Below are 19,882 nucleotides of genomic sequence, written 5' to 3' on the forward strand. Positions count from 1 at the left end.
GTGCAAACTTTACATGGAATACACAGGTGTCTAATTACATCTACTAAGCACTGGCTGCTATACAGTTAATAAATCTCTGAACAACACTGCACTGCAAGAAAAGATATTAACCTTACCAGATATGCTTTAACAGGATAGCGACTCAAGTAGGGGTGTTACAGGAGGACAGATAAACAACGTGTGTCCTATGAAATACACAGAAGAAAATGGCATCTTCCTCATCCCAGAATACATTGCTTCAATCCCACAATGCAACACTCTGTCTGCTATTAAAGGCACAGGCTATAAAGCTATTTAAGACACAGCTATAAATTCAGCCACCACTAGATGGTGCTATAACCAGCACATAGTACAAACATATTTGCCCTATATTCAGAGGGCAGAATAAGGCAATGACAATCCTCCAAAAAGAGCTGTTCTGAAATATGAGTGGCCCTAGATGTGAATAACAAAATTGAAAACATGAATAAATTAGTGTACCAAACTGAAAAATAAGTACCGTACAAGCTTATAAAACCCAAACTACCTAGCCAGGGCCGCCATCAGGGAATAACAGCCCTTACAAGTGTATGGTGCCCCGGTGATTAGGGGGGCCCGCCCGGCGCCCGAGCACACTGGCAGCCCGAGCTCCATCTGCTGTGTGCGCACACCTGTGATGAGGTCACAGGAGGGGAGGAGTCAGGGGTCACATGATCAGGGCCCTGGACGTATTCAGGACTCTGCTGTGCTGGTTGTCATGTACTGCTGGATGAGGTAGTTTCTGTGCGGGGACCCCGGTGATTAGGGGGGGCCCGCCCGGCGCCCGAGCATACTGGCAGCCCGGTCCGCGCTCGGCCCCGGGCCCCCCTACATTTTGTTCAGGCTTCTCCAGCTCCGTCTGGTGTGTGCGCACAGGATCTGTGATGAAGTCACAGGAGGGGGTGGAGTCAGGGGTCACATGATCAGGGGCCTCATGTATGCAGGACTCTACTGTGCTGGTTGTCATGGTGTACTGCTGGATGAGGTAAAGTTTCTGTGTGGGGTCAGGAGGGGTTTACAGGGTGGATGTAGCAGAGCCGCGTGTGTACTTTGTGTACGGAGCGGAGCCGTGTACGAGGAGTACGGAGCGGAGCCGTGTGTACGAGGTGTACGGAGCGGAGCCGTGTGTACGAGGAGTACGGAGCGGAGCCGTGCATGTACGAGGAGTACGGAGCGGAGCCGCGTGTGTACGAAGCGGAGCCGCATGTGTACAAGGTATACGGAGCGGAGTTGCGTGTGTACAAGGTGTACGGAGAGGAGCCGCGCATGTAAGAGGATTTCGGAGAGGAGCCGTGCGTGTAAGAGGAGTACGGAGAGGAGCCGTGCGTGTAAGAGGAGTACAGAGAGGAGCCGTGCGTGTACGAGGAGTACGGAGAGGAGCCGTGTGTACGAGGTGTAAGGAGCGGAACCGTGTGTACGAGGTGTACGGAGAGGATCCGTGCATGTACGAGGAGTACAGAGTGGAGCCGTGTGTACGAGGAATACAGAGCAGAGCCGTGTGTATGAGGAGTACGGAGAGGAGCCGTGCGTGTATGAGGAGTACGGAGAGGAGCCGTGCGAGTACGAGGAGTACGGAGCGGAGCCATGTGTACAAGATGTACGGAGCGGAGCCGTGTGTACAAGGTGTACGGAGAGGAGCCGTGCGTGTAAGAGGAGTACGGAGAGGAGCCGTGCGTGTACGAGGAGTACAGAGAGGAGCCGTGCGTGTAAGAGGAGTACGGAGCAGAGCAGTGTGTACGAGGTGTACGGAGGGAGCCGTGTGTACGAGGTGTACGGAGCGGAGCCTCATGTGTACGAGGTGTACGGAGAGGAGCCGTGCGTGTACGAGGAGTATGGCGCGGAGTCGTGTGTATGAGGTGTACGGAGCAGAGCCGAGTGTACGAGGTGTACGGAGCGGAGCCGTGTGTACGAGGTGTACGGCGCGGAGCCTCGCGTGTACGAGGAGTACAGAGCGGAGCCGCGTGTGTACGAGGTGTACGGAGCAGAGCTGCGTGTGTACGAGGTGTACGGAGCAGAGCCGTGTGTGTACGGAGCGGATCCGTGTGTACGAGGTGTACGGAGTGTAGCCGCGTGTGTACGAGGTGTACAGAGCCGCTTGTGTATTTTGGCATTGGGGGGACCCATTAGAAAGTTATTATGTAACGTCGGTGGCGGGCGCTTATGGCCATGTGAAGGGGATAAGGGAAACCACGCTTCAGATAGGAGTTCTGCAGCAGCTGCGATATGACTGCGGCTCTCATGCTGGGAGTGCAAGGCTCTGTGGGGCAGCGCTTCCGTCCAGCTCAAACCTGTCTCCCCCTGAGGGGCTGCAGTGCCATTGTGGGGCGGGGAGCCTTAGGGTAAATCCCCGTGTTGTACCCCACAGGGGCAGACTCCCACCCACCTGCCCTATATTCTGTGCTGCAGAGCCGGCTTCTGCCCACTTACCCCACTGTTTCAGGTTGTCCTATGTGCATGAGATGTCATCTTCTAGGGGTATTTCACTTGTCCCCAGATGACTCCCAATACAGTAAACAAAGCCCCCCAGTCCTCTCCCTCCCCTGCTCTAGCTGCAGGGTTCAGACATAGGGGAGGGGATAATATTATCTAGTCTTTTCTTACCTCAGGGATTTTTTGGGGGTCACCTTTTGACAACTCTTATAAAGTCACCTGCTCTATTCTCACAATGTGCAAGGCAGCGGAGAAGTCTGCAGTGTAAAATTGACTGGGGGCTTTATAGCCCCACTGGTTCTCAGTCCACTCTGTGCCATTTTTAGGGTCAGGGCTCTTTTGCGGGGTTTTGACAGAACAGATTTGTGATGGTAATATAACATAAAGCACAGTCCTGGGACCAATAGATACTTATAAATATGCATTGCTATTCCTCCAGGAAATGTGTGAGGAAATACAAATGAGTGGGAGATTCCCACTCAAATGCGCATTTTAAAATCCAGTTTGTCACTTGTATGTGACAAGATCCACACGTGTCACATGATTTTGTTGAGGAAAGTCCACATTGAATGTGCTGCTCGTGCGCTTACTCTTAGGACTGACCCTCACTACAGGTCTAGTGCTGAACATTGGGGATTTTCCAATTCCCCTATGTCAATATCATTCAGGTAAATTGATCTGATTGGCAGTTCACTATCAGATCTGTAGCAGTGGGGACATATTAGTCAGGGACATGGCAGCCCCTCCATTCTCATCTTGTCATCTTTGACTGCCGAGACCTCAGATACAAGTGTCAGTGCTGATCACTGGCGATTTGTCAGCACAGTCCGTGTCTACAGAAGCATGTCTGGTCTGAAGTGCTGATGTCTGCGATCTCTCATGTTTTGGGGTGCACATACACCTTACATAGCTGGCAGCCAAAAGCCCTTTTCTGAGAAGTTGGGGTCCTAAAGCCATGTTTGAATGGAGCATGAGGGATTTTGTGTGACCATCACCCATAGGCTGTGCCAGCGCGCCACGTGGTGGGACCGGGCTGGGAGCAGAAGATGGTGCCGTGGACGGCAGTACGGCGGATGGCGAGGCGCAGACGGTAGGCACTGGCAGACCAGTCACGAGGCGGCGGCGAGCGAGCAGGGTGAGTAGACTGTCTGTCTCTGACTCTCTCCAACGTCTCCGTGGCTCCGTCTCCGGTGGCATGGCGGCGGTGCTCAAAGAGCCATGACGGGAGGGGGAACAGAATCTGGGGGTCTCATGGGGGGTACAATTACATTGACTTAATAAGTGACCAACCTAATATAAGGTACTGCCTTTGCCACCTTGCTGGAGTATGTTAGAGTTAGATGGGCACTGACATAGTATCATCTGGTCATTGTCTGAAGATGGATGCACAATAATGGTTAAAAAAGTTACCAAATGTTTAATAGGTTAGAGTAGAGTAGGGCCCTGTCAATAGAGTCTACCTTGTCGTGGTGGCAGGCTTAAAAAATCTTTTGGTCAAAACTAAAGCTGATGGCAATGTATGTGATATGGTGTTGATGTGAGATTGGTGAGGGCGTTGTGTAGAAGTGAAGTTTTTCCAAGAAAGGGCGGAGGGATTTTGGAAGGTTCGCGTGGTGGAGGAGGAGCTAGGGTGGAGGCGGAACTGGGGGAGGAGCCTGGGCGGAGTCTCAAGGGGGGCCCCATAAATTTTGCCAGTATGGGGCCCCGAAATTCCTAGTGGCAGCCCTGTACCTAGCGTATAGTGGGCCTATGTTCACAGCACGATGTGACACAATAAATAGCACCTGTATAATCACACTATGGAAACATAAGCAAAGATGACAATATAATGGACCCTAAAACAACTAATATGTTAGAATTAGGGTCAAGCAATATAGAGCGCAAAGATGCCACATTTAAGGCAAAAAAGGATATAAATGCCTGAAATAACAAGACCACAATAGAGACTTCAAGGATGCACAGTGGATAATACCAAAAAGTTGTGTATCCGAAGAGAACAGGCAGTCAAACCTGATAGTGTGAAGATTATCGCTATGTTCACACGTCGTGGTTTTTTTGCATTTTCCCTGCGGTTTTAAATGCGCGATTTTGCCGTGAAAAATAAGCATCCCATGCGTTCCTATGGGATTCTGCAATGCTGTGCTAATGCTGCGTTTTTTTCGCGGCGGAATTGCTTGGTGGTAAAAAAAAAACGAAGCATGCTCATTAATTTAGCGGAATCACGGCGATCCCGCACCCATAGGAATGCATTGTTCTGCTTATTTCACGTTTGTGGCTGTGCGTGTCATGCGAAAAGTAAGCATAACATTTGCGGATGGTACCTACGGTCCGGAGGAGGAGAGACTCTCCTCAGGGCTGTGGGTACTATATCCCTGTAAAAAAGAGAATTAAAACAAAAAATATTGTTATTCTTACCTTCCGGCGTCCCGCGCAGCCTTCCCGCCTCTCTCCACGCTCCCGGTCCCAGTAATCCTTTGCGAGAATGATCGCGATGACGTCGCGATCTCGCGGGAGCACGTCTCGCGGTCATTCGCGATGTCGCGGGAGCGCGAAGTCTCGCGGTCATTCTCGCAAAGGATTACTGGGACTGGGAGCGTGGAGAGAGGCGGGAAGGCTGCATGGGACGCCGGAAGGTAAGAATAATATTTTCTATTTTTTTAATTATTTTTTCATCCTATCTTTTACTACTGATGCTGCATAGGCGGCCTCAATAGTAAAAAGTTGGTCACACTTGTCAAACACTATGTTTGACGAGTGTGACCAACCTGTAAATCAGTTCTCCAAGTGATGCTACAGATCGCATGGAAAACGCTAGCATTCTGCAAGCTAATTACGCTTGCAAAACGCTAGTTTTTCAGCGGGAAAATCGCGGGAATTTAAATGCGATTTTCCCGCGGAATGGAATCCAGAATTCTCGCGGTAATTTCCGCTACGTGTGCACATAGCCTAAGACACTGCAAGTGGGGCCATGATGGTGAACAGGGGTAAAGGAGGAGGAAGCGACCCCATGCGTATCGTCCCAGACGTGTGTGGCTTCTTCAGGTGTGGTTTGATAGCCTGTTCTCTTTGGATGCACACATTTTTGGTGTAATCCGCTGTGCATCCTTGAAGTCTCTGTTGTGGTCTTGCTATTTCAGGAGTTTATATGCTTTTTTGCCTTACATGTGGCATCTATTGCACTTTATATCTATATTGCTGCTTGATCCTGTGTCTACCATATTATTAGGTGTTTTAGGGTCCATTATATTGTCATTTTTTTATTATGTTTCCGTAGTGCGATTATACAGGTGCTATTTAGTCACATGGTGCTGTGAATATAGGCCCACTGTACGCTGGGTAGGTTGGGTTTTATAAGCTTGTACTTATTTTTCAGCTTGGTACACTATTAGTCATGTTTTCAATCGTGTTATACCCACCAACTAAGTTTGCACAGTCACATCTAGGGCCACGCATATTTCAGACCAGTTCTTTGTGGAGGATTGTCATTTCCTTATTGTGGGCATGACATAATTAACCATGTTTTGGTTTTTACATGTTGTCCTCTGTTTGCATGTGCGATCATCAAATAAAGCATTGGGTGATCCCTATTTTTCAGCATGTCTTTTTCTCAGAAAGAAACGAGTAAGGGTGTGTGCACACGCTGCGGATTTGCCTTTGTGGATCCGCAGCAGTTCCGCAGGCAGTTTACAGTATAATGTTATCCTATGGGTTTTCAAATCCGCAGTGCACATGCTGCGGATTTTTCAGTGCGGAAAAGCTGCAGTTTGAAATCCGCAGCATGTCAATTCTTTCTGCGGATTCCGCTGCGGTTTGACACCTGTTCCATTGTCCAGGTGTCAAACCGCAGGGGAAAACCGCTGGCCAATCCGCAGGAAAACCGCAGGTCACTTTACCTGCGGATCAGCACGGAAAAATCCGCGGGTGAATCCGCAGCGTGTACACATAGCCTAAGCGCAAAAGCACAGGTATCAGGTTTTGCTGCATTTTGGGTGCATCATGAATTTTTGAGGGGCACTTAACGTTATCACCAAGCACAATAGACAACAGCTGCAAAAACGCAGTAAAACCTGTTTTTTGGAAGCAGCATCTTTACTGCTAAGGCTGTGTGCACACGCTGTGGATTTTGCTGCGGTTCCGCAGCGGTTTTGGCCGCTGCGGTGTACAGTACCATGGTTCCCTATGGGAATCAAAAACCGCAATGCAGATGGTGCAGAATTTTCCACTCGGATTATCTGCGGTTTTCAATCCACAGAAAGAATTGACATGTCAATTCTTTCTGCGGATTCCCCTGCGGTTTGCCATCTCCTCCATTGAGACGAAAAACCGCAGGGCAAAACCGCAGAGCAATCCGCAGGTAAAACCGCAAGTATTTTGACCTGCGGATTTTACAAAATCCGCAGCGTGTGCACACAACCTAAGGCTGTGTGCACACGCCGCGGATTAGGTGCGGATTAATCTGCGCGGATTTTGTAAAATCCGCAGGTGAAACCGCAGGTCAAAATACCTGCGGTTTTACCTGCGGATTGCTCTGCGGTTTTGCATCTCCTCAATAGAGATGGCAAACCGCAGCAGAATCCGCAGAAAGAATTGACATGTCAATTCTTTCTGCGGATTGGAAACCGCAGATAATCCGCGCGGAAAATTCCGCACCGTCTGCATTGCGGTTTTTGATTCCCGTAGGGAATCATGGTACTGTACACCGCAGCAAAATCCGCAGCGTGTGCACACAGCCTAAGAGAGCAGGTTTTGCCTGCAGAAGAAAACCGTGCAGTAGAGACCAAGTGCTAGAGCCTTTTCCAGTCTTTATCAGCAGATGGTGCCAAGGTGTAGTTTATTACAAGGCGGGGACTAAAGGCCCTTTTACATTTAGCGATGCACCAGCGATCCCACCCGGTCAGGATCGCTGGTGCATCGCTAAATGATCGCTAGTGAGCTGTCACACAGGCAGATCTCTCAGCGATGCAGCAGCGACGCAGCGCACGATACTCACCTTTCACACACAGCGATCCAGACGTCCTCCCGCCCGCCTCCACGCGTCGCTCGTCGTCACAGCAGGAAGCTGACGACGAGAAATGGAGCCGGACATTCTCGCGCAATCAGCGATGGACAGCGGGGGAGCCGGTCGGAGGTAAGTATCACACATAGCGATATCGCTAGCAATATTGCTTGCTATAACGTCACAAAACCGGTGACGTTTTAGCGATATTGCTAGCGATATCGCTTAGTGTAAAACTCCCTTTAGTCCTTGTAGCACCATGGCTTCTGTGACAGGACGGTCAGTCTGAGAGACCACTATCATTACTGTACTGTGTGGTGGGTGACCAGAACTGATACGGGCTGAGCCTCATGAAGCCCAGCCTTACTATGGCAGCCAAGCACTGCTTCCTATAACACTGCCTGACCGGCCCCAATAGCCACCAGTACCCGGGCAAGGGCCACCAGCGCCTAGGAAAATGTCAGCTACACGTCTCCCTTATAGTACGGTCTGCCTGGGACCGCCGCCATGTACTAGAACACTGCGAGGCCTCCCTGCCATCACACAGGCACGCTGCGGGCAGCCTATCTTATCAGCTCGTCTCACTGCTCCGAGCACGACGCACTGGGTTTTGGCGCCCTTCCACAGTCTCTCAGTTTAGTAGTGGGCGGAGTCGGCACGTACGTCCAGCGCGCTGACCTCAGTAGGCGGTACTGAATGTTTCCTAGCAACCGAAGCGCAGCCCCTAGTAACAAGACCCAACTACCAGCAGACAGGTACACGCCAGCGCCCTGTGTGAGTGTGTGCGGTGTGGCAACATTTAACAGTGCAGGACCCCCTGTGTGTTATCTGTGGGGGGTCTCCATATCCTCCGCCTAGTGTTCTCCCTGCCATGTCGCTCCTGGCAGGCTGTCTGTCACTCTGTCTAGGTGTCATTCTCCATCATGGCAGGCAGTGTCCATAGTTGTATGTTATCCGAGACACACACATATGTATATTAACCCCTTACTGACACTGTGTTTCTTATCTTCCTCTGCTCATTCCCAGAACCATCACTTTTTCTGTCTCCATCACCCCAGGCATATGAGGTGTTGTCTCTGCAGGACAAGCTGTGGTTCTGGAGGACCTCTGTCATTTTACTGTATGATGTGCTGATAAACAAGAAATGGTCCAAGTGTGCTGAAATGGGGACAAACAAATCCATTCTCCCATAGTTTTTGGGTCCTGTTTTTACAGTGCTCATTGTGCAGCATGACTCTCCAGGCCGGCACGATTCCGGCGATACCACACTTGTGTAGGTGTCCTTTATTTCTATAAAGGGGCCGTCCGACCTTAGGCGACCAGGCTGCGGTCACTATGAGAGTGCACAATCCTCACACTGTGCACACTGTCTGCTGTGAGGACTCTCCGGCGCTGGGAGCAGGCGATCATGTAACCGCAAGTAGGTGTTTTACATACAGTCACATTCCGACTAGACTCGTCTGGTCTCACTCAATACAATTGCTTTGAGCGAAGCCGAGTCCATCTAGTCGGCATGTGACCTTACGTATGCAAATCACACACTGGCAGGAAAATTCTCACAGCGCACAGTGCGTGTGATGTGAGGATTCCCAAGTCTGCGGTCACCTAGAGTGACTACAGATTTGTAGCCTAAGGCCGGGGTCACACCAGCGATGAATACGGACGAGTGCTATACGATAAAACATCACATAGCACTCGGACCAGTATTCATCTATGGGGCAGCTCCCATCAGCGGTTTTTTTCTCGGCTATATTCTACGTTCGAGTGAAATCGCAGCATGTTGTGATTGTCACCGACACTCGGCCATGCGCTATGTAGCACAAGCGATCGGATGATCACAGCTTCTAGTCTCCCATAGGGACTATTAAAGCAAGTAAAAAATAAGAAAAAAAGTCTTTAAAAATGTTAAAAAATATAAGAGTTCAAATCACCCCCCTTTTTGCCCCATTCAAAATAAAACAATAAAAAAAATCAAATATACACATATTTGGTATTGCTGAGTTGAGAATCGCCCGATCTATCAATATATAAAAAGAATTAATCTAATTGGTAAATGACGTAGCGGAAAAAAAATCAAAACCCCAGAATTACGTTTTTTTGGTCGCTGAAACATTGCAATAAAGTGCAATAACGGGTGATCAAAAGATCGTATACATACCAAAATCATATCAATAAAAACATCAGATCGGCGCACAAAAATAAGCCCTCACTTGACCCCAGATCCCAAAAAATGGAGACGCTATGGGTCTCGGAAAATAGCAACTTTTTTTTTTTACATTTTTTTTTTCTTTTTACAAATTTTGGAATTTTTTATCAACACATAAATAAAAAAGAACCTAGACATGTTTGGTTTCTGTGAACTCGTAGTTACCTGGAGAATTGTAGTGGCAGTTCAGTTTTAGCATTTAGTGAATATGGTAAAAAAAAATCCAAAAAACAATTGTGGAATTACACTTTTTTTTGCAATGTCACTGTGTTTGGATTTTTTTTTCCCATTTTCCAGTACATAATATTGTAAAATCAATACAGGTATTCAAAAGTACAACTTGTCCTGCAAAAAACAAGCCCTCACATGGCCATATTGATGGAAAAATAAAAAAACTTATGGCTCTGGAAAGAAGGGGAGCAAAAAATGGAAATATCTATGGTCCTTAAGGGGTTAAAGAGAACCTATCAGCGCTATTAACCTGCAAATATAGGGTTAATCTGCAGCTACAGCGTTATAATGCTGTCCAGCCGCGTTACTGAAAACACGGCTACCGGAAGAAAATTAACTTTATTCCTGCTGCCAGCTTTCAGTTATCGTTCACACCATTGTGTGGTGTGACTAAGGCCGGGGTCACACATGCAGCAAACTCGGACGAGTCTCGCATGTTAATACCCAGCACTGCCGCCGGCACTCTGGAGCGGAGCATGCGGCTGCATGTACTTCTATGCAGCCGCACGCTCCGCTCTCGAGTGCCGGCGACAGTGCCGCGTATTGACGTGGGAGACTCGTCTGAGTTTCTCGCATGTGTGACCCTGGTCTAAGCGTACCCTGGCAATTTGATTGACAGCGCGCTCTGCACAGATGCACCGCAGAGCAACTCACTTTGTACTCAGTGGTGACTGTAGCAACTCCTTCCACATCTCTATATCAAATGAGGGGAATAAAGTTAATTTTGTCCTGGTGCCATTAACCTTGAGAATGACTCTATATCTTGCAAGTTAGGCCAGTTTCACACGTCCTGATATTTTCAGTACCGGAGATATCCAAGTCCTTGTGTGTAATACTTGTGGCACGCGTTTGGCAACCGTGTGCCGCATTAGTACCACACGCACCGGCGCCAGAGAAACAGCGGTACAGTTAGCGCTGTTCCCCGGCGCCAGGTGTTGAAGACTGCTCGCATCATTCTCCCCTGCTCTGCTGGCGATCAGCGTGAGCAGGGGTGAATGATGAGTGTTATGTTTAACTGATAACATCAACAGCAGGCGGCGGCTGATGGGACTATTAGGCCGGGATCACACACAGCGAGATACGGCCAAGTCTCGCAGGTTAAAACCAAGCTCTGGTGCCGGCACTCCAGAGCGGAGCGTGCAGCCGCACAGCAATACATGGAGCTGCACGCTCCGCTCCGGAGTGCCGGTGCCAGAGCTTGGTTTTAACCTGCGAGACTCGGCCGTATCTCGCTGTAGTGTGACTCCGGCCTTACTCTCATCAGCCTACACCTGTTGCCGCTAATACCAGTGAGAACAGGCGTCGGCTGATGGGAGTATTCATCACCCGCCACCTGCGTTCAAAACAAATAAATAAAAAATTTGGGATGGGTTCCCCTGTATTTTTGTTACCAACCAGGCAAAACTTACAGCAGGTAGCTTCAACCCTCAGCTGTCAGCTTCAGTAAGGCTGATTATCAAGAATAGAGGGGTCCCCACTCTGTTTTTTTATTATTTATATAAATAATTAAAAAAACAGGGTGGGGTTCCCCTCATTTTTTACAACCAGCTAATCTAAAGCTGACAGCTGGGGGCTTGTATTCTCAGGCTGGTAAAGGGTCATGGATATTGACCCACCCGGCATAAAAATAGCAGCCACCCCAAAAAAGGCACATCTATTAGATATGTCAATTCTGGCGCTTCCCACTTGCTCTGTAGCGGTGGCAAGTGGGGTTCATATTTGTGCGGTAGATGTCACCTTTTGTATTGTCTGGTGACATCAAGCCCACGGGTTAGTAATGGAGAGGTGTCTATAAGACACCTCTCCATTACTAATCCTATAGTTGTATGGTAAATAAAGACACAGCCAGAATAAAGTCCTTTATTTGAAATAAAACACACTTTTCCCTTTTCATTTAAAAATAACAAACACTGTTATACTCATCTAACGCTCATTTCATTGAATCCCTTGTCTCCAGTAATAAAGCAAAAATTAAAAAAAAATATCCCTCAGCTGTCCTTCCTTCTGTCCCATGTCGTAATCTATGTCTAGGGGATAAATAGTTTTCAACTTGGACGGTGCCAAGATGCGACCATCCAGGCTGAGAACCACTGGTGAATGAGCAGAATCAGTGAATGATGGTGACATCATCTAGGTTACCGCCGGTCACTGAGGTTGCATTCCCAGCCGGGCTGAACTACGGTGACCTCAGCACCGTGGGAAAATGTCAATGATTTCACCTCAGTTCAGCTCAGTGAGTTTTCCGCAGATAACCATGTCTGTTATTAAATAAAAACTGAAAAGTGTGTTTTGTTTTTATTTCAAATAAAGGACTTTATACTTGCTGTGTTTTTATTTACCATATAATTATAGGATTAGTAATGGAGAGGTGTCTTATTGATGCCTCTCCATTGCTAAGCCTTGGGCTTGATGTCACCAGACAATTCAAAGGTGACCTCAACTCCACAAATATGAATCCCACTTGCCATCGCTACGGGGCAAATGTGAAGAGCTGGGCAAAGCGCCAGAATTGGCGCATCTAATAGATACACCTTTTCTGGGTCTGCAGGCTGCTATTTTTAGGCTGTAGGGGCATCAATATCCATGGCCCCTTACCAGTTTGAGAATACCAGCCCCAGCTGTCAGCTTTATCTTTGCTGGATGTCAAAAATGGGGGGACTCCGACATTTTTTAAATTATTTATTGAAATAATTAAAAAAAAACAGAGTGAGGACCCCTCTATTCTTGATAACCAGCCTTGCTGAAGCTGAGGGTTGCAGCCCCTAACTGTCAGTTTTGCCTGGCTGGTTATAGAGAATACAGGTTAATCCATGCCTTTTTTATTCATTTATTTATAGCACAGGCGGTTGATGAATACTCCCATCTGTTATTAGTGGCAGTAGGTGTAGGCTGATGGGTGTAAAAGTCCATCAGCCGCAGCCTGCTCTCATTGTTATCACATGAATATAACGCTCATCATTCTCCCCTTCTTGCACTGATCGTCGGCAGATCAGCAGAGAATGATGACAGCGGTCTTCAGCACCCTGCCCGGGGAACAGAGCTAACTGTACCGCTGCTTCTCAGGCGCCGGTGCGTGTCACACTGATGACATCCCTATGTGACATCTGTGTGCACGTGTGCGAGACTTTGCGGCCTGTGCTGCTGGTAAAAAAACGGACATGTCAGCATGTTTTTCCCAAGGACAAACGGTCCATGGAAACACACTAACGTGCACAGACCCATTCTCTTGAGTGGGTCTATGTTTGTAAGTGTCTCTGGTACGTGTGAAAACTGTCACCACACGTACCGGACACACTGACATCTTAAATTGATGACCTATCCTTTTGACAATTCATCAGTGTCTGATCAGTTGGGGTCTGACACCCGACCACCACGGGGTACTACATATTCAACTCCTATTAATAAGTCATCAATGTAAAAGTAGTGCACAACCTCTTTAAAACCAAGTGGAGGCATGCAAGGTTACCTTCAAGTTTTGAAGAGGAAAAAAATTGTTAAATAATAAAAATGGCTTTGGGTTTTCTGAGACCTTTCATTTTTTGATATTTCCATTGATAGACCCATGTGACGGCTTGTTTTTTGCATGGTGAGCTGACATTTTTTGTAGCATTTTGGAGTATCACTTTTTCTCTTTATTGTGCTTAAATAGATTTGACTTTTGTGGATATGTTTATATACAGTATTTTTCGAACTATAAGACGCACCGGACCGTAAGACGCACCCCAGATTTTCAGAAGGAAAATGAGGAAAAAAGAATTAATGTGTCAAATGAGGGTCTGTCTTACAGTCCTGAACTCATCTTACTCGGGGAGGATCGGCAGCGCTGGTGGCAGCAGGAGTCAGGCAATTCTTCCAGTGGTCCGACGATCTCGCTCCCATCCCAGCCTGCGGCTGGTGTGTCAGTGTCAGTGGTGCTCGGTGCTGCAGGGGGCTCCGGCGACATGATGTGGCAGTTTGGCGGTGCTCGGTGCTGCAGGGGGCTCCGGCGATATTAAGCTCCCGCAGTTCTATTGTCTTGATGCTGTGGCCTCTGGGAAAATGGTCGCCGGATGCAGCGCATGCGCAGATTGAGATTTGGGCAATGAGGTCTCATCACGAGATCTTGGGCGATGAGACCAGATCTCGGAGTCAAAATCTCAATCTGCTCATGCACCGCCTTCGGTGGCCATTTTCCCGGAGGCCACAGCATCGAGGCAATAGAATTGCGGAGGCTTCAGGCTTTCACATAATGTCGCCGTAGCCCCCGCAGCACCGAGCACCGCCAAAACTGCCGCACCATGTCACCAGAGGCGCCCCGCAGCATCGAGCACCTCCGAAACTGCTGCACCAGCCCCTGCAGCGTCAGACCACTAGAGGAATCACTACTGCCACCACGCTAACTGTAAGTACATTCCAACTATAAGACGCACCCCCATTTTCCCCCCAAATTTTTTTGGGGAAAAGTGCGTCTTATAATCCGAAAAATACGGTATGCTTATTTCTTTTTTTTTCTTCTTTTATTTTGAATAGGGAAAAAAGGTGATTCTTCTTTATATTTTTATTTATTTTTAGACTTTTCTTTCTTTATTCTTCTTAGTCTCATTAACATTTTTTACTATGTTCATGTGGTAAAAATGACGTGGCAGTATGATACCCCAGGTCAGTGTGATTACGGAGGTACCAAACATGCATCTTTTTTTTTTTTATTTAAGTTGTGAAAAAAAAATCTGAAATTTATAAAATAAAAAAAAACACATTTCGATTGTGTAGCCATTTTCTGAGACCCGTAAAGTGTTCAATGTTTGGTCGATATGGCTCTGTGAGGGCTTATTTTTTGCGCAGTGACCCAAAGTTTTTATTGATCGGGTGGATACGATGTTTTGATCGCCTCTTATTTAATTTTTTTTTTGCAGGGGTGCAGTGGACAATAGCCTCTTATTTATTTTTTTTTTGCAGGGGTGCAGTGGACAAAAAAACCTTAATTATGGCAGTCAGTATTATTTTCCTATTAATGAATTTTATGTTTTGATAGATTGGATTTTTACTGACATAACAATATCACTAAGGTTCTTATTTAAACATACGGTAATATTTTCATAAAAATATATTTTTATTTATACATGCCTTTTTCTATTTTTTTCTATTTTCCCTTAACCCCCCCCCCCCACTTTTTTTCCATTTTTTCCATTTGTTTATACACTTGGAACCTAGTTCACGTGCATTCCCCGTGCACATGATCGTGTGGCGCTGATGGGTTGGCATGACAATCGCACTTGTCATTGCAGATCTGCTATGAGCACCACTCCGTGGCCAACATTCATAGGAGATAATCATTTCTGCTACACATAGCAGGGCGGATTTTTGGGAGGCAGAATTACCAAACACCAGCAACTCAGAAATCATATTTTGGGGGTTTTCTTTACAGTATGCTATTCACCATGTGGGAAAAGTGATAAGGCAGCTTTATCCTTCGGGGCAGTTTATCATTTTTTTATGTTTTGTCTCTTCTGCACAATAAAAATCATTTTATAGAAAAAATATTGTCACTGTATTCTGTGAGCTATAACTTTTTTATTTTTCCACCAATGGAGGTTTCTGGTGGTTTGTTTTTTTGTGGACAAGATGACGTTTTCAGCTTTTTTTTAAATAAAAATCCATAGTTTTTTTGCCACTCTATTTTGGTTTGCTTTTTCACAGCATTCACTAGTTTGACAGTTTTATAGATTGGGTCTTTATGGACTTGGTGATATTAAATATGTGTACTTTTTTGCTTATTTTTGTTTATACATAAATATGTGCATTTATTGGTGTAATATTTTTGCTCTTTATTTTGTGGGAGGGACCATTAACTTTAGTATTCTGATCACAGGTCTCATGTGTTGCACCAGCACTGCAACACATGAGACCTGTGATATTGCACTGTCAGAATGCGTGTCAGATCCTGCTTATGGCTTCACGCCCCCGCTACACCCTGAGCCATGCTTATGTCTTTTGAGCAGAATGAAGGATAATTTTTACAGATTGGTGAGTGCCCCTTTTTCTATTTCTATATTGCATCTAACAGGCCACCGTACCTGGCACACCAAGAGGTCATTGTTTGACCTCCAGGTGCCATGAAAACCATTGTGATTTTGTCACGGGGTGCCAATGTGGGTAAAAGGGGGAGCCCCCTCCCTGTCGCAACCTTCCAGATCGCGATTGCGGCATCCGGAGGGTTAATCGGCCGGCCCCTGTTACCGCATCAGCTGGTGTTTAATCTTTCTGACTCCCAAAAATCAGAATAGAAAGCGATCAAAAAATGTCATGTGCCAGAAAATAGTGCCAATAAAAACGTCAGCTCGACCCGCAAAAAACAAGCCATCACATGACTCTGTCGGCCGAAATATGGAAAAATTATAGCTCTCTAAATATAGTGATGCAAAAACTTGATTTTGCAATAAAAAGGGTCTTTTAGTACATGACCTGATATAAATCTGGTATTGCTGTAATCGCACCGAACCCAAGAATAAAGTCGCCTAATCACTTATACCGCACGAGGAACGTCATAAAAATAAATAAAACCAATTCTTCACCTGCTGTTGATTTTTTCATTCTGCCTCCCAAAGATCGCAGTAAGGCTATGTAACATAGTAACATAGTAACATAGTTATTAAGGTTGAAGGGAGACTTTAAGTCCATCTAGTTCAACCCATATCCTATCCTAACTTGCCCTAACATGTTGATCCAGAGGAAGGCAAAAAAACCCCATGTGGCAACAGTAAGCTTCACATTGGGGAAAAAAATTCCTTCCCGACTCCACATACGGCAATCAGACTAGCTCCCTGGATCAACGCAATATTAAGGAGACTAGTGTAAGTACCCTGTAATATTATACTTTTCAAGAAAGGCATCCAGTCCCTTCTTAAATTTTAGTAGGGAATCACTCATTACAACATCATATGGCAGAGAGTTCCATAGTCTCACTGCTCTTACAGTAAAGAATCCGCATCTGTGAGTATGCTTAAACCTTCTTTCCTCCAGACGTAGAGGATGCCCCCTTGTCCCCGTCACAGGTCTAAGAGTAAAAAGATCATTAGAAAGGTCTTTGTATTGTCCCCACATATATTTATACATTGTAATAAGATCACCCCTAAGCCTTCGATTCTCCAAACTAAATAACCCCAAGTGTAATAACCTGTCTTGGTATTGCAGACCCCCTAGTTCCCTAATAACCTTGGTCGCTCTTCTCTGCACCCGCTCCAGTTCACCTATGTCTTTCTTATACACCGGAGACCAGAACTGTACACAGTATTCTAAGTGTGGTCGCACTAGTGACTTATTTAGAGGTAAAATTATGTTCTCATGAGCATCTATGCCTCTTTTAATGCATCCCATTATTTTATTTGCCTTTGCCTATGTAGAAATTTCCTAAGAAAAAACGGACTCCTTCCCAGGAAGTCCGCTTTTTTTGCGCCTTTTTTGCGTTTTTTTCTGGAGCATCCTAATACAATGAAATCCGCAGATTTTCTGCAAAATTAATGAACATGCTGTTAGGCGTCGGGTTCCTGCCTCTACACAATTGGAATCCCCGAGCTTTGCCGTCTGTGGTGTCCCATTCCTCTCCGGCCACAGTGGAGCCTGCTCAGCAAAGACGTCGTCCTCGGCATCTTGCTCAGTCTGCTACTGTTGGCTTGGTTACTGCTGCTAATATATCGGCCATGCGCTAATATAGACAGTAATGGATAGTGTGTGTGATGATGGATGCTTGTGAACCGCTGAATGACTCATAAAGAAACCCCTTCCCTTTGATACGTATGTTGGTAGGGTTTAGAGTCCTGAGTCAGCGCCGAGCTGTGACACTGCATAGCGCCGCAGTGCTTCCAGCACCTCTCACACGTTAAGCCAGAGAGTGTCATCTGCACGAGACACCTCTGTACCACATACGCCACGGTGTCCATCTCAGCGGTGCCATGCGCAGTTACTGCGCTTTCCAGCGCTAAGCTTAGGCTGGTTAGTGGCATCCGCCAGGGCGGCGCTGTACACACACAGTGCGGTAACACAACTGTCGGCTGCACCCTGTGATTGCTAACAGGGCATTTCTCTAGGGTTAATCCCTGGCGCCGCAGTAGCGGTTCCCTAAGCTGTAGTCTGTGAGGTAACAGGCTTCGGCGTCTCTTTCTGTGGCTCTGTGCTGTTACAGAGTTCGCGCCTGTGCACACCGGGTCAGCGGTTACTCCGCCGGTGTTCAGTTAGCGTCCGCCATTACCGAGCAGCAGTTTGCCATCTCTGCACGGTGGAGTCCGGGTTGTGATCGCACTTTATTTTATTTTATATTTAGTGCGATCCGCAACCCTAACACATGCTGCATTTTTTTCCGCAATTCTTTTTTTTTGTGGAAAAAAATGCATCATGGGCACAAAAATTGCGGATTTCATGTAATAATAGGATGCTTAATGTATGCATTTTTTAAGCGTTTTTGCAGGGGAAAAACCAAAAATAAGTGAAACAACCTGAACGTGTGAACACAGCCTTAGGCTCGGCGCACATTTATTCCGCACACCTCTTACACCGGGGTTTATGTGTAAATCTCTGAAATAGGTGATTCAGACTGAACCTCTGGCGGAAGATTCCCTATAATGAGGCAGATGGAGACACTGTGGGCACCATAGGACCTGTGATCCTGCAGTGTCCATCTTTTTAGTCATACATAAAAGCACAGTCAGCCAGTTTTGTGCACCTCTGAAAGGAAGGTCACCTGTAATGGACACAGCACCAGAGTCAGAATGTGTGCCCAGGGAAGGGCGGAGGAAGCCGGAGGACTCCTGCTGTAAAGTGTGGCCGCGGCGGTGAGTGCGCCACAGGTTAACAGGAACTGCAACACGTGATAACCAGGGGAGTGGCTGGAGGCGAGGCAAAACCCCGTATTCCCGAGAACGGCGACGGGAGCCGGCTGAGCCGTGAGAGGAGTCAAGCAATCCGAGGTCAGACCAGAGGGTAACGTGGTAACCAAGGCACGAGACAGACAGCGTGGTTATAATACAAGCCGGTGTCAGAAGCCAGAAAGGGTAACGCGGTCACCAAGGGCACAAACGAGAGAATAGTCAGGGATCATTAGCCAAGGTCAAAACCAGAGATAAGACAGAAGGTACAGAGTCTAAGTGCAGATACAAAACGAGGGACGGGACCGGTCATACACAATACAAGCATACAAGAACAGGCAGTATACACAGGAACCACAAGGGTCAACTGCTCAGCCAAGAACGGAAATATCACTGATGACAAGTCCAGCACAGGGGTGGGTAAATATAGCCCTCCCCAAACCAAAGGGAGGCAATGCAAAATTAACCCTAGAAGGACGGTGAGGGAAATCCCATCCAGAGCCGTGACAACACCGCTAAACAGAGGCTAGACAGAGTCCAGAGTAACTCTGCTACCTCATTATAGTGAATGGATCGGGGGTTTCATCTGTCACATCACTCAGAAATTTAGTTGGAAACCCCAAAGTAAGAGAGAGTGCCAGATAAATGTGACCCCAAGCGTTATGTAAAATGTTCCCAATAAAAGCTTCAACTTATTCCACAAAAAAAGCAAGTCCCCATTCAGGTCTGTCATCTGTTAACGGAAATAAAGGGGGCTTCCACGTTACTGGTAGCATAAAGGCTCTGGAAAAGCTAAATGGTTTCTCACCCGCCAAAAGAAATTCTGCGCTCCCAAATTCAAATGTCCTCCTCCCTTCTGAGCCCCACAGTGTACCTAAACCACATATATCATCCACATGTTTGGCATTTCTGTAGTGATGAGAGCCCGCCTAACTTATGGGTACATGTATCCAGAAGCAGGGGCTGAGTATAACGTACTGGTCACTTCAGCGTACTGGTCACTACAATGGCAGTTTGCATTTTTCCCTCAGCAACATCCACTGCTGCCTGTTTCTGGAAAACACTTATGGCGTCAAAATCATCACTACACTTGTAGATAAATTCCTAAAGGGGTGTAATTTCCAAACTAGGGTTGCATGAGGGGGGGGGAATTCTGCTTTTCTA

The 19,882-nt window shown here is 46.9% G+C and overlaps 1 protein-coding gene across 1 annotated transcript in view; it reads left to right on the top strand.

The window, feature by feature from the left end:
* Nucleotides 1-8,173: 8,173 nt before the first annotated feature.
* The window catches only part of FAM184A (family with sequence similarity 184 member A), a 384,174-nt gene continuing 372,465 nt past the window's right edge, over nt 8,174-19,882 (top strand). The window contains exon 1 of the mRNA XM_073575923.1: nt 8,174-8,199. The gene's annotated coding sequence lies outside the window, so the exon portion shown is untranslated. The remainder of the gene's footprint in view (nt 8,200-19,882) is intronic.

This window comes from Dendrobates tinctorius, unplaced genomic scaffold (genome assembly GCF_039654945.1).
Source record: "Dendrobates tinctorius isolate UK_male_01 unplaced genomic scaffold, ASM3965494v1 ptg000046l, whole genome shotgun sequence".
Taxonomy (NCBI): Eukaryota; Metazoa; Chordata; class Amphibia; order Anura; family Dendrobatidae; genus Dendrobates; species Dendrobates tinctorius.